Source organism: Protopterus annectens, chromosome 8.part0 (assembly GCF_019279795.1).
Source record: "Protopterus annectens isolate FY-2018-M chromosome 8.part0, PAN1.0, whole genome shotgun sequence".
Classification (NCBI taxonomy): Eukaryota; Metazoa; Chordata; order Ceratodontiformes; family Protopteridae; genus Protopterus; species Protopterus annectens.
This window is the reverse complement of record NC_056741.1, coordinates 1,973,748,178-1,973,760,964: the sequence shown is the minus strand read 5'-3', so window position 1 is coordinate 1,973,760,964 and position 12,787 is coordinate 1,973,748,178.

Genomic DNA, 12,787 nt, shown 5'->3' with positions numbered 1-12,787 from the left:
GTTTAAGCAGTAGAGTTAATTGTAAGCTAGGTTTATAAAGGATAGCTACCCCTCCACCTTTCTTGGAAATATGGTCTAGTCTCAGGATATTATAACCAGGTGGGATGATTTGATTATCTTTGGTTGAAGGTTTTAGCCAGGTTTCTGTTGAGCAGAGAATATCAAAGGAATATATTTCTGTTAGAGCTTGGAGTTGAGTTATTTTGTTATTTATACTGTGTATATTAAGATGAGCAATTCAAAGTGAGTTAGATGGTCTAGAAAGGGCTTGAGTAGGTGATTCTTTGGGGTTAAGGAGAGAGATGGGAGTTGTTGGGGGGCCTGGGTTAGGGTGAATATCACCATCCTTTGCAAATAGTAGTAGGCTTACATAGTATAGGTTTTTGAACCTACTGTATAGAGAGAGACATTTTTTGGCAGTTGAATTGTTAAACTTTGTATGTAGAGTTCTATGATATTTTGGAAGTGTGTAATTAGATGAGGATGTAATATTAGCATGACTAAGAAGTACAGGTGTGTATGTAGAGGTGGTTACTTTTTTGCATAGTTTAGGTTTGGGTTAAGTGGATTCTCAATTGAGGTGATAAGATGTGTAAGGATTAAAGGAGGTAGAGAGAGTGAATAGGCATGTGATATAGCATGGGATGGGTAGAGTTTTCATTATAAGGATAGATATCTGTACTTGGTAGATGAATAGTAATACATTAGGTGGAGATGAGAGAGTGATTAGGGTAAGATGTGATAGGAGGAGAGTAATGAGAGGATAAAAGTTAGAGGAGTGAGGTAATAGGGGAGTTATTAGGATAGAAAGGAAAAGAGGAGAGTTAAGAAGAGAATAAGTGATATCACAGGGGATAATTAGAGTACAGGTGAGATAAGAGGTGTGGTTAGAAGGTAATGGAAAGAGGAAGGGGTGTGGTTGAATTCACAGGAATAGGAAGAGGTGTGGTTTAGGAAGTATAAAGGTAGGACCCATGGGGGTGGGTGGGAATTGGGGGTAGGGTGGGGAGCGGAGTGAGCCCACAGGGCGAACGGAGCTGGTAGCAACAGAATACAGAAACAGTTAATGAAAAAAATCAGCTAGGCTAGTTCTAGTGATAGAAAGGAAAATAAATAGGGCCTAGAAAGTGTCAGTAGACTATATATGGGCAGGGGTAGGAAGGAAGGGAAGAGAAATGGAGAGAGGAATGGAGGAAGTGTCAGTGGACAGTAAAATAGAAGTAATTAGGAAGAGAGACAGCTAATAGCACTTCAGAGAGTACTGGATATAAGAAATGGGGTAAGAGGGTGATGTAAGAAAAAAGTGGGTAAGAGAAGAGAAAGTCTGGAATTAGGGCGCCACCTAGTGATCAAGTCTAGTATAGCTAGTTAGATTGTGAGGTAGTAACAATGGAAGATTAGAGATTAGAACATGGGAATGAGAAGGAAAAGAAAAAAGGGGGTCTATTCAGGTGGGAGGGAAGAGATTAGTGAAAGGTTATGTAGAAGGGAAAGCACTGGCTACTGGCTGTCTTAGCTTAGGCCTGGGTATGACATGTAAAAATTGGTACAGGCACTAGAGTCTTAATTTTGATTTATTCAGCAGACATACTTTTCTGTTTTCCTTGAGAAGGGATTGTAGAAGAATTAAGCAGTGAGGTGACCTGCCGATATTTGGAGAGGGTTCCTAGCTTCCTGCTGACTAGCACTAGAAGCCTGAGAAGAGTAGAGTATTTTTCTGTTTTCCTTGAGAAGGGATTGTAGAAGTATTAAGCAGTGAGGTGACCCGCCAATATTTGGAGAGGGTTCCTAGCTTCCTGCTGACTAGCACCAGAAGCCTGGGAAGAGTAGAGTATCACAGAGGTAGATGCACGGCCAGGAGCAGAGAGCAGCCAGGTATTATCCCAAGTCGACAGGAAAGTCCTAAAGGATAAATGTGAGTGTTCAATCTCGCTGTTTGTTCTTACACCTGGGTTCGGAGCCGATCCTCGGCTCCGTGTCGGCCGCTTGGCAAAGCTCTGCATCAAGAAGAAGCTCGAGACCAACCTAATTCCCACAATCCCCCTCTGCCATTACCTCAGATCTAGATTGCCGCTGCAACATTCGCATCATTTTGATGAGCTCGGACCACCTCAAAGCTAAGATTGATTATTTCTTATACTTTTTTCATTGTTTTTTTGTATACAAACTCTAAAGATTGACTGTGTGTGTGCGTGAGTAGTGTATCGAGGGTTTTTCGGTTCCGTATATAAATTTTATATACTTTCAGTTATTCCCTCGGGGCCTACCCCACCCTAACTTTCTGGAGTTGACTATTGGATGTGACTTTATAACAGGATTTGACTAAATATTACTGGCTTTGACTTTCTTTACTGGATTAGACATTTACTACTGGCTTTTCACTGTTTTCTGGGTTGGAATTTGTAAACATGTCAGAAAAGGCTAAATCAGGCTTCAAACGGTGCCAATGTGGACAGAAGATGTCTGTCACAGACAATCATAGTTCCTGCGTCTACTGTCTTGGCCCTCTCCATCTGCAAGAAGACTGCTCCAGCTGTCATTCTTTCAGTGGAAGGGTCATGACAGATGGGCGCAGGAAACTTATGGATAGGGGCCTTTTGAAGCCTGCATTCCAAGAGGCTCTGGATGCATCAGACCAGGCATCTAAATCCTCGAAGGAATCGAAGACGTCAGAGCCCAAGTCATCGGCTCCGAGCTCTTCAAAGTTCGATCACCGGTTCCACAGACTTCGGGGCTGAGTGTTGAACTGTTGTCCGTTACCGAGCCTCGAGTCTTGGAACCGGTGACGGAGCTTCCTCCTCCTGCACTTTTGAGGTCGGCTTCGTCTTCGATTCCTTCGATGCGTTCTTCCAGGCCCCTCTCCGACACCGATGTAGACCGCGTGGTGCAGAAATTGATGGAGAATACAGCCTTGTCCAAACTTATCTCTGTCTCCTTCGAGTTGGTGTCGAGACTTGAAGGCCTTCCCTTATCTCCACCTGTTCCTCCTCCGAGGCCTATCCAGTCTTCGGAGCCGGGAGAGGCTGACCTGTTGATTGTGGAGCCCTCTGTGCCGGAACAGTCTTTTTCTCGGTCGGTACCGTTCACCTCGACTCCGTCGGATCCAGTTCCGGAGTCTCTGAGCCGAAGATCCATCCTTGGGTCCAGGACTGAGTCGGACCGATGTTTCGGTTCCGACACTCCCTCTCGGGGCCTCGGCTCGGATCGACTCGGCTACGTCCTCAGGGTCGATGCCTGTCTCTGGAATTCCTCCTTCTTCGGAACCGGGGGATGCCTCGACTCGGGACCCGGGGGCCTTCGAACTCATGAGGAAGGTGTTGTCTGTTCAGACAACCACTTCAGCAGAAACAGCTTCTCCTTCCCATAAAGGGCCGTTATCCTCCTCTGCACCCACGGCTACATCTAAGCGTCTAGCACCAGTGTCTCAGCCACCCCTAGAGGGTGCCCCCTCTTCCTCGGAGGCTTCTTCGGATGCCCCCCCGAGGAAGTTCGAAAAAGATTGTGTAAGAGGAGACACTTAGATTCTCCACAAGAATCATTGACATCGGACACTGACTTAGATGAGTCAGAAGGGTCCCCAAAGTCACCCTCAGAGGATGTCTCCTTTTCTGACATCCTGGAGATCCTAAAGCAGAGGTGATTGGCAATCCCTCCCCCCTTCTGAGGATGAGTCAGTCTTGCTGAAGGCATTCGGTGCTCGCCCTTCCTCCTCCTGGGTCACTCCGCCCTTCGAGTTGATGGAACTGATTGCTCGAAGGGCGTGGGAGACACCTGACACGGTGGAGCCAGTTCCTAGAAAGCCTAACAAATATATTACTGCCCCCAAGATGAGGCTTATCTGACAAAGGGAGCGCCAGTGGACGCTATGGTGGTGGCAGCTGCCACGAAAAAGGAGATGTCTGAATCTTCTTCATCTGTCCATCCGCCTAACAGAGATTCTAGGACTATGGACAGATATGGGAAGTGCATTTTTAGTTCAGCGGCTTTTTCTATGCGATCCCTGAACTATTTGACCCATTTCACACGGCTACAGAGGGATCTAATCAAAGAGTTGGGAGATACCCTCCAGGGTACTACAGATGCTGCTGTCTCAGAAAAAGTTACAGCACATCTCAATACCCTTACATCTATTGTAAACTCGTCCATGAGGCTGATCTCATACGCAGCCGAAGGATCGAGTAGGGCAGCAGCTTCAGCGATTGCTCTTAGGAGGCAATCCTGGATGCGCTTATGTTCATTTGCGGAAGCCTTCAAGTCTTCCTTTACTAACGCCCCATTTGATGGTGCCACTCTCTTTGGCCACAAAGTAAAGGAGACCCTTACCCGGTGTGAGCAAGAGGGAAAGACTTTGTCTGCTGTCGGAGTCCGTTTTTCCACCCCATCCAGACCGTACCCTAAAGGGCAACGTGGTGGAAAAATGTGGTTTCGAAAACCCCAGGGTTCTTTCCCAGGCGCACAGAGTGATACCTCCTCCAGAGGCAGAGGAGGGGGCAGAGGTGGAAGAAGTCACCCTGGCGGCAGAGGGGGTCCGCAAAACCAAGGTGACAGGGATACACTCCCCGGGAAACCTTTCCAGCACTCCTGAGAGGAGGCCCGACTGTCCTGCTCTGGAGGCAGTCGGGGGTCGCTTAGCTTTATACCCTCAGGCCTGGCAAAATCTTACATCAGACAATTGGGTAAAAAGCGTTGTTACCAGAGGCTACAAAATTCCCTTCCTATTGCCCCCATTTCCACAGAAAAGACTCCCAGATGTGCCGCCCCATCTGCGAGGTCCTGCAGCTACAGAAATTTCAAAGCTGCTAGAAAAAAGTCATCCAACCAGTCCCAGCGGACCAAAGAGGATTCGGAACTTACTCAAGGTTCTTTTTAGTTCCAAAAAAGACAAGGGACTGGAGGCCAATTCTGGACCTAAGCAAACTCAATACCTTCATCAAGAAAGAAAAGATGTCCTTCATGGATGCATCTGCAGTCATAACAACTGGGTTGTCCTGTCGTCAGGCAGCCCTTCAGTCGGCCGGATTCCAAAGTCCGGGTCCGGCTTCGGCTGATGTCGCACTTCACCCGACGTCATCTCTGTTGGTCTTCGGGTATAAAGGCATCAGCCGACGCCATTTTCCTCAGTCTTTCTTGCCGCGTGGCGCCCGAAGCAGAAGCTGTTCGCAAGTGCCGGTCGGTCAGATCCAGAGATTACTTCTACCGAATACTACTTCGAAGACTTCTAAAGCTAAGTACCCCGTTGGGGACTCTTTCTTGCCTCAGCCGATGTCAGAAAAAGTTAATAATTGTTTAACCTGTGGGAAACAAATACCTCATAAGGATTTCCACTCTTACTGTCTGCCTTGTTTAGGCCCAGCCCACGACGTAGCAGCCTGTTCGGCCTGTGCTTCTTTCAACCGACGAACGCTTAGGCGTCGGTCGGAGTTTGCTGAACAGTTTTTCGGTTCTGATTTTGCGTATATTATGCCGTCGGATACTCAGACTACCCAAACTGCTAAAAAATGCAAAGATAAAGACCGACACTCGCGGTCCGCGGTTTCGGCCGAAACCATGGTTAAGCAAACCGCGAGTGTCTCGGTTTCGGCCAAAACCGAGAAAACTGATCAGAATACAGCAGAATCTATCACTACCACTGAGGCCCCTGCTACTTCTCTTGAATCCGCCTCAGAAATTTTATCCACTACGGTGGTTGCCACTGACTTATCAGACACCATTCCCTTGGATGTGTCTACCCCAGCACGTGGTGCTGCTAGGCCTCCAGCAGCCATGTCCATTAAGGCCTTTGCCAGGGCCAAAGCAGCCAAAACTGCTAGAACAGGGCCTGCTAAACCCCCTACAACCCGGCCCTCTTCTAGTTCACAAATGCTTACTCTGGCAGAAGATTTAATTTCATTAATTAGGGGATCTCAATCTCACCCAGACAGGGCCTCTCAGCCCCCAGAGAAGAGACCTAGGGCAGAGCCCCCCGAACCTGTGTCCTCTGATGATTCTGCTGATGAATCAGACATAACAGACCAGCCCGAGGCTCCTTTCTCCAATTTTGAAGACTCAGATGCTGAAGAATCCATTCCAGCTGCCTCCCCACCAGAAGAATTTTCCTTTGGGGAAACCTTACATGCCATGCGAGAGCAGTTCCAATGGCAGCAGCAGGATTTCTCAGATTCCAGAAAAAGACTTAAAAACCTTTCTGCACCTTCCACAACACAGGCCCTTAGCTATTCCTCCTGTGCTCTCTGTAGTGGATGATGCCTTCAATGATGTCTGCTCTGCACCAGATTCTTTACCTCCAGCCCCTGCCAAACCAGACAGATTTTACAGGGTGCCAGACACTCATCACCACCTTTACAAGGCCCCACTTGCAGACCCCGAAACTATATCTCAGGGTCCCAAGGCAGTAGCCACGACCACAGCTAAAAACCCTATTCCTTCTGAAAGGGAAGCCAGGTCTTTAGACAGATGGGGCAAAAAGGTTTACACTTCATCTACTCTCTCAGCTAGAGCTTTAAACTGTCAGTTTCACATGATACAATACCAAGAGTTTATGCTTGATCATTTAACAAAAAAGCTATCCTCTGATGAATCAATTGATAAGAAATATGTATTAGAAATGGTAAATAACATACAACAGGTTAGTAACCATTCCCTAAAATGTGGCTATGATGCACTGGAGGCTTCATTTAGATCAGCCATGACTGGCACAGTGATAAGAAGGCATGCATGGCTAAAGGAACAAGCTTTACCGGATCATGTTAAAGCTAAGTTATTGGATGCTCCTATGGATAAGACCAGCTTGTTTGGTACACCTGCCCAGCAGGTGATGAAGAAAATGGAAGAAAAGGCAAAATCTGTTCAAACGGTTAAAGATTTCTTGCAGGTCCAACCCCCAAGGTTTAGCAGGAACTGGCCTGCCAAACATTGGTCCTTTCCTGACTCCACAAGATCCCAAAGGGGCAGGAATAGACGTTCCAGAGGAGGTGCCTACAGAGGTCGACAGTGGCAAGGTAACAACAGAGGCACAGACACAACCACTGCCACTACAACAACACAGCCACAGTGACTTAACTCTAATTCCGCCTACCAGGGAACAAATAGCAGCTCCATTAGGCGGCAAATTAACCTTATTTTCAAAGAACTGGCACTATATCACAAAAGACAAGTGGATTTTACAAACCATAGATCAAGGTTACCGGTTCCACTTCCACACTTTACCAGTCAAGAGGAATGCCAAATCTACCTCCAAATCAAAAAACAGAGGCTCTACAACAGATAATGCAGTTAGCAAACATGAGAGCTGTGGAAAGAGTGCCAACAACAGAACAAGGAAAGGGATTCTACTCAAGACTATTCCTAGTTCCAAGAAAGGAATAAAGTTGGAGACCTATTCTCGACCTGTCCACCTTAAATACATACATCATTGTCCCAAAATTCAAAATGCTGACCCTACAGCAACTTCTTCCCATGCTGGGCAAGGAGTGTTGGCTGGTAACTCTAGATCTCAAGGAGGCATACCTGCACGTCCCCATTCGACCAATCTGCAGAAGATACCTCAGATTTCTTGCAGGATCAGAGCATTATCAATTCTCAGCATTGCCCTTTGGCTTATCTACTCCGCCCAGAGTATTCACAAAATGCCTGGCATCAGTAATCGCCCACTGCAGACTACAGGGAATTCAAATTTACCCATACCTGGACGACTGCCTGCTACAAGGGGACAACAAAAGCAAGCTGACAACAGACTTACAAAGGGTCATTTACTTGCTACAAGCACTGGGATACACAGTCAATTTACAAAAATCAAGGCTGATACCATCCCAGACAAGGACATTCTTGGGCGCGGAATTGGACACAGTAAAACAAATGGCTTTCCTAACTGCAGAAAAACAGAGAACTCCCTCTTTACTTCTTGGCACTAACAAAACAGAACAAGTTAACAGCAAGAAAAGTACTGCAAGCCTTGGGCTTCATGGCATCATGCATAATCTTGGTCCCACTTGCCAGACTACATATGAGAAAGCTACAGTGGTATCTAAAGAATTTATGGTCCCAACACAGGCACAGCCTAGAAACAGAAATTCCACTAATTCCATGCTTAAAACAGGAGTTCCTATGGTGGGCTCAAGCATGCCAGACAAACCCAGGGCTACCCTTTCGCAGATGTCAAGCAAGCCAGACCATCACAACAGACGCTTCAGACCTAGGATGGGGGGCCCACATGCTGGACAAATGCGTGCAAGGATTGTGGACGCAGGATCAACTTCACCTGCACATCAACCTAAAAGAAATGCTGGCAGTAAAACTGGCAATCCAAAACTTCAGATCATTTCTCAAAGAGGGCCAGTTGATGATAAGGACAGACAACACCACAGTCATGTGGTACATCAACAAACAGGGAGGCACTCATTCATACCCCCTATGCAGAATGACTTTGGAGCTGTGGAACCTGGCACTCAGCTACAACATCCAATTACAGGCAATATTTGTACCGGGAAAAGAAAATACTCTAGCAGACATACTAAGCAGAACCACAACGGATGCCCACGAATGGATGCTACACCCGGACATCTTGAAGACCATCTCAAAGAAATGGGGAATGCCTCAGATAGATCTATTTGCTTCCCCCCCCAATCACCAGCTCAAAAAGTTCTGCACAAGGACATTCCACCCACTAGCATGGAAAGTGGATTTGCTCTCCTTCAGCTGGAAAGGCCTAACAGCATATGCATTCCCACCTCTTCCCTTGATACACAAGGTATTACTCAAAATCAAGGAAGAACGTCCAAGGATAATCCTAATAGCTCCAAATTGGCCAAGACAACACTGGTACCCACTGCTGAGGAGCATGTCTCAGAACAATATGTGGCCAATACCCCTGATGCCTTTGATGTTAACTCAGAACAACTACAGCATCATACATCCAAACCTAAAAACGTTGCAGCTGACTGCATGGAACATCACATAGCAGCAGCTAATCCAGAACTTTCCCAAAGAGTTAAAGACATTATTCTTGAAGCCCGCAGACCTTCAACAAGAAGGAACTATGCAGGAAAATGGAAAAGGTTTGTCATTTGGAGTACTGAAAGAGGAAAAGATGTGTCAAACATAGATATGCCTAACATTCTGGAGTATCTGGCAGAACTTCTTCATTCAGGCCTGTCCTACTCCTCCATCAAGATACATGCATCAGCTATATCAGCAGAATACAGCTTTGATCCACCTGTTTTTTCACACCCATTACTCAGACAGTTCCTCAGAGGAATCAAGAATGTAAAACCTCCAAGGAAACCACCATTACCAGCTTGGGACTTGAACTTTGTGCTAGAAAAGTTGACACTAGCACCCTTTGAGCCAGCAGCAACAGCAGACCTACAGCATCTATCGTGGAAAACCGTCTTCCTACTGGCAATAACCTCAGCCAGGAGGGTTTCTGAACTCCAGGCCCTAATGGCAGTACAACCCTTCCTAATCTTCCATCAAGATAGTGTCCATGAGGACTAATCCTACATTTATGCCTAAGGTGGTATCCAGAGTGTCTTTAAACCAGGCAATCCACCTACCTACCTTCTTTCCCAACCCACAAAACAGAGGGGAAAGAATACTGCATACCTTGGATGTACATAGACAGCTACGCTACTACCTGGACAGAACAAAAGTAGCAGAAAAACTGATCAGCTTTTGTAGCCTATGCAACAGGAAGGGAAGGAAAAGCTATTTCCAAACAGACAATCTCCAAATGGATAGGAAATTGCATACGATTCTGTTACTCCTTCCATGGAAAACCAATTCCACAGAGCATAAGACCTCATTCTACAAGGGCAACAGCCACTACCACAGCCTTTTTACGAGGAGTGGCAACCAAAGACATTATTGAGGCGGCTACTTGGACCTCCGTGCATACATTTGCCAAGCATTATAATTTGCCTCTATATTCCAGATTCCGAGCAGGGTTTGCCACTGCTGTACTGCAAGGGATCCTAAACACACCATAATCTAGTTTCTTCCTCCTCCCCTAGTTGGCTATGGTATTCTACCCAGTTGTTATGACTGCAGATGCATCCATGAAGGACATAGTACAGTTTTGTACCTACCATAAATGTAGATGTCCGAACTGGATAGCATCTGCAGTCAGGATTACCCTCCCTCCTTCCCCTCTGTGGTATTCCTAGGGTGTTTACCCTCCTAATAGCTAGCTGGGAGTCTTTATGGTGTATTTGTTGTATATATGTACATACATGCTTATTTTTGTGTTTACCACTATCTTTTTGGAAACATTGGCATTTATCCAAAATTTTTAGGCTTCAAGAGGGCTACTGGCATCTGGGGCAAGAAACACTGAGGAAAATGGCGTCGGCTGATGCCTTTATACCCGAAGACCAACAGAGATGACGTCGGGTGAAGTGTGACATCAGCCGAAGCCGGACCCGGACTTTGGAATCCGGCCGACTGAAGGGCTGCCTGACGACAGGACAACCCAGTTGTTATGACTGCAGATGCTATCCAGTTCGGACATCTACATTTATGGTAGGTACAAAACTGTACTTTCCGGATGGTCACGCTTCAATCGATCCTTCCATTCTTACAGTAGGACGACTGGATGTGCTCAGTAGATCTAAAGGACGCTTACTACCACATCAAAATGGCCAGGGCGTCCAGGGATCACTTGCGCTTCTGGCTGGGAGCCTGTATGGCAGTGGTAGCGTCTCACTTGAGACGCCTGGGATTCCAGGTGTTTCCGTATCTGGACTGGCTCCTTTCTGCCACCACCGAGCGTCGACTGATTCAGGCCAGGGATTACACACTACAACTTTGTGTTCATCTCGGAATTTCCGTAAATTTCGAAAAATCTTTACTACAGCCATCACAGCATATCTCATTCATAGGAGCAGAATTGGATACGCGTTGCTTAATTCTGAGGCTTCCCCCAGAAAGGATAGCCTCCCTACAAAGCCATATATCTCTTCTTCTGTCATCCAGAAAATCCCCAGCGAAACTGGTTCTGAAGGTTTTGGGTCTCATGGCAGCTTCTCTCATTGTGATACCCTTGGGAAGACTGCACATGAGAGTTCTTCAATGGCTACTGTTTGCACAGTGGTCGTTCCAAAAGTTACCTCTGACATACGAAATCCACATCACAAACATATGCAAATCACACCTGGCTTGGTGGCTCTGGACTTGCAATCTCTCCAACAGAAGACCATTTGTGCTGCCCACTCCGACAGCAACGGTGACCACGGACGCTTCCCTGATAGGGTGGGGGGGCATCTTTCAGGGACAGACAGTCCAAGGCGAATGGACCAATTTGGAATGTAATCTGCACATCAATGTTCTAGAGTTGAGGGCAGTGTTTCTAGCGTTGCAACACTTTGCTCCCCTTCTTCCTCTAGGGACAATTGCAGTCCAGACGGACAACATGTCTGTAGTCTGGTACATACACAAGCAAGGGGGAACCAAGTCTTACCAACTATGCAGAGAGGCCATGAGAATCTGGCAATGGGCGGAGTCCACGGGTCGCTTTCTGATAGCAACGCACATCCCGGGGTTATCCAACGTCATAGCGGACAGGTTGAGCAGAGCCATCCTGTTACCTCACGAGTGGTCCCTTAAACAGTCAGTTGCGAAGGAAATTTTTCTGAAGTGGGGCCAGCCTTCCTGCGATCTGTTTGCGTCTCCAATGAACGCCAAATGCAGAAGCTATTTTGCCCTATTACCCCCTCCAGGGGAAGTCCCAAGGGACGCTCTGGTTCACGATTGTCCCCCGGGTCTCCTGTACGCTTTTCCTCCTGTTCCCCTGATTTCAAAATTTCTACAGAAAGCCAGCAACCTGCAAAGGACAATTATCCTCATTGCCCCATTCTGGCCTCATCAAATATGGTTTCCCTTTCTTCTAGCACACCAAATGTGGGAACCCTGGATCCTGGACCCAGAGCCGGATCTACTGACCCACTCGTCAGGGGCTCTCCACCCGTCGCTTCTCTCCCTCAGACTAGCAGCTTGGCTTCTCCGCTTCCCTTCTTAGCCAGGTCTGATCTTCTATCTCCTGCAGTTCAAAATATCCTGGTGGCTTCTCATAAAGCTTCCACTACAAAGATTTACTCTAGTAAATGGAAGCGTTTTGTGCACTGGGCAACTACACAACAATTGGATCCTTTAATAGCTCCTCTGAATAAGGTCTTGGAGTTTTTAACCGAATTGTTCCACCAAGGGGCTTCTCCTGCCACTTTGAGAGTGCAATTAGCTGCCATATCAAATTTTCATGTGGGAGAAAGTGGGGCTCCTATTATGGCTCACAGACTTTGTAAGGCCTTTCTAAAAGGATCTTTCCATATTAGACCACCAGTTAGAAGTCCTACTTCACCTTGGAACTTGAACCTTCTTTTGTCACAGCTGATGCTACCACCTTTTGAACCAGCCTCTTCCTGTCCTTTGAAGTTTTTGTCATGGAAGACCCTTTTTCTGGTGGCTATCACATCGGCCAGGCGGGTATCGGAGCTTCAAGCTCTTTCAGTTAAACATCCTTATTTAATTTTTCACCCTGACAGAGTTTCTCTTCGCACTAATCCATCCTTTCTTCCCAAAGTTTGCTCCGTTAATAATAATAATCAGTCCATTGAACTACCCACCTTTTTCAAGAACCACTCCAATAAGTTGGAGTATATGTTACACAAGTTAGATGTTCATAGACAACTGAGATTTTACTTGGACAGAACAAAGGATCACAGAAAAACAGACCAGCTCTTTGTAGCCTTCTCAGACAACAAGAAAGGTATGGCAGTTACAAAACGAACCCTGTCCA